Source organism: Danio rerio, chromosome 4 (assembly GCF_049306965.1).
Source record: "Danio rerio strain Tuebingen ecotype United States chromosome 4, GRCz12tu, whole genome shotgun sequence".
NCBI lineage: Eukaryota > Metazoa > Chordata > Actinopteri > Cypriniformes > Danionidae > Danio > Danio rerio.
In genome coordinates, this window is record NC_133179.1 from 70,915,001 (window position 1) to 70,917,500 (window position 2,500).

The 2,500-nt window shown below is 40.8% G+C and overlaps 1 protein-coding gene across 38 annotated transcripts in view; it reads left to right on the forward strand.

Annotated features, from left to right (window-relative positions):
- Positions 1 to 2,500, forward strand: part of rab3ip (RAB3A interacting protein (rabin3)) — an 847,807-nt gene that overhangs the window by 53,854 nt on the left and 791,453 nt on the right.

The following is a 2,500-nucleotide window of genomic DNA, read 5'->3' on the forward strand; positions in this document are numbered from 1 at the left end:
CTTGAATTTGGGATACAAAGTCTTGGATTTTGTTACAAATGTCATATTTTATTTAGTTATTGTTGCCTTTCCTAGTATTAAAGTGCATACCATAACAAAATGAATGTAGGCTAATTAAAAAACTCATGCAGCGTAACGTTTAGTGCATCTCGCGCTCCACGTCATAGCAGAACGTGCGTCGCCGTAGCTTACAATGGTGAGGGAGGCGAGCGCGAGTATTTACAACGCTCAAACTACTTAAAAACACAGAAACTGTGCTCAATTTCACCAGTTTATATCATGGAAATGTGATTGAAAAGCACTTCATCTAAAAAATACTGACTTGATTGACTCGTTTTGCTACTAATGATTATTTTCGTCTGTTAGAACGACACTAAACTAGTTTTAGTTGCTTTAATGCAGAGGCTCCGAAAATGAAACATCACCTGCGTTTTTAGCCAGTCATCATCAGTAATGTGGTTGTCCTACCCCTACACACACATGCCAATCATCATCAGTTATGTGGTTGTCCCAGCCCTACACACACATGCCAATCATCATCAGTTATGTGGTTGTCCCAGCCCTACACACACATGCCAATCATCATCAGTTATGTGGTTGTCCCACCCCCTACACACACATGCCAATCATCATCAGTTATGTGGTTGTCTTACCCCTACATACACATGCCAATCATCATCAGTTATGTGGTTGTCCCACCCCTACACACATGCCAATCATCATCAGTTATGTGGTTGTCTTACCCCTAAATACACATGCCAATCATCATCAGTTATGTGGTTGTCTTACCCCTACATACACATGCCAATCATCATCAGTTATGTGGTTGTCTTACCCCTACATACACATGCCAATCATCATCAGTTATGTGGTTGTCCCACCCCTACACACACATGCCAATCATCATCAGTTATGTGGTTGTCTTACCCCTACATAAACATGCCAATCATCATCATTTATGTGATTGTCCCACCCCTACACACTCATGCCAATCATCATCAGTTATGTGGTTGTCTTACCCCTACACACTCATGCCAATCATCATCAGTTATGTGGTTGTCTTACCCCTACATACACATGCCAATCATCATCAGTTATGTGGTTGTCCCACCCCTACACACACATGCCAATCATCATCAGTTATGTGGTTGTCTTACCCCTACATAAACATGCCAATCATCATCATTTATGTGATTGTCCCACCCCTACACACTCATGCCAATCATCATCAGTTATGTGGTTGTCTTACCCCTACACACACATGCCAATCATCATCAGTTATGTGGTTGTCTTACCCCTAAATACACATGCCAATCATCATCAGTTATGTGGTTGTCTTACCCCTACATACACATGCCAATCATCATCAGTTATGTGGTTGTCTTACCCCTACATACACATGCCAATCATCATCAGTTATGTGGTTGTCCCACCCCTAAACACACATGCCAATCATCATCAGTTATGTGGTTGTCTTACCCCTACATAAACATGCCAATCATCATCATTTATGTGATTGTCCCACCCCTACACACTCATGCCAATCATCATCAGTTAAGTGGTTGTCCCACCCCTACACACACATGCCAGTCATCATCAGTTATGTGGTTGTCCCACCCCTACACACACATGCCAATCATAATCAGTTATGTGGTTGTCCCACCCCTACACACACACACATGCCAATCATCATCAGTTATGTGGTTGTCTTACCCCTACATAAACATGCCAATCATCATCAGTTATGTGGTTGTCTTACCTCTACATACACATGCCAATCATCATCATTTATGTGATTGTCCCACCTCTACACACACATGCCAATCATCATCAGTTATGTGGTTGTCCCACCCCTACACACACATGCCAATCATCATCAGTTATGTGGTTGTCTTACCCCTACATACACATGCCAATCATCATCAGTTATGTGGTTGTCCCACCCCTACATACACATGCCAATCATCATCATTTATGTGATTGTCCCACCCCTACACACACATGCCAATCATCATCAGTTATGTGGTTGTCCCACCCCTACATACACATGCCAATCATCATCATTTATGTGATTGTCCCACCCCTACACACACATGCCAATCATCATCAGTTAAGAGGTTGTCCCACCCCTACACACATGCCAATCATAATCAGTTATGTGGTTGTCTTACCCCTACACACACATGCCAATCATCATCAGTTATGCGTCCTGTTAGAGTCCCATGAAATCACGTCACTGAGCTCAATTGCTTATTATATATAAATTATACAATGCTGCATTTTATTGTCAGTAACAGGTAACTGCGTTGTAACAGGAAAACAGTAATTTATTTAATTATTTGTTAGTGAAAAAAGAAATTCCGTTATTAATGCTGTTTATTTATATTGCCACTATGCCCTACACTGGTGTTTTATTATTTTTACGCTTCATACTTGTTATTTTCTTCAATGATTTGTATAGTCAGAGCACTTTGATAGATGATGGAAAAATTATTTATTT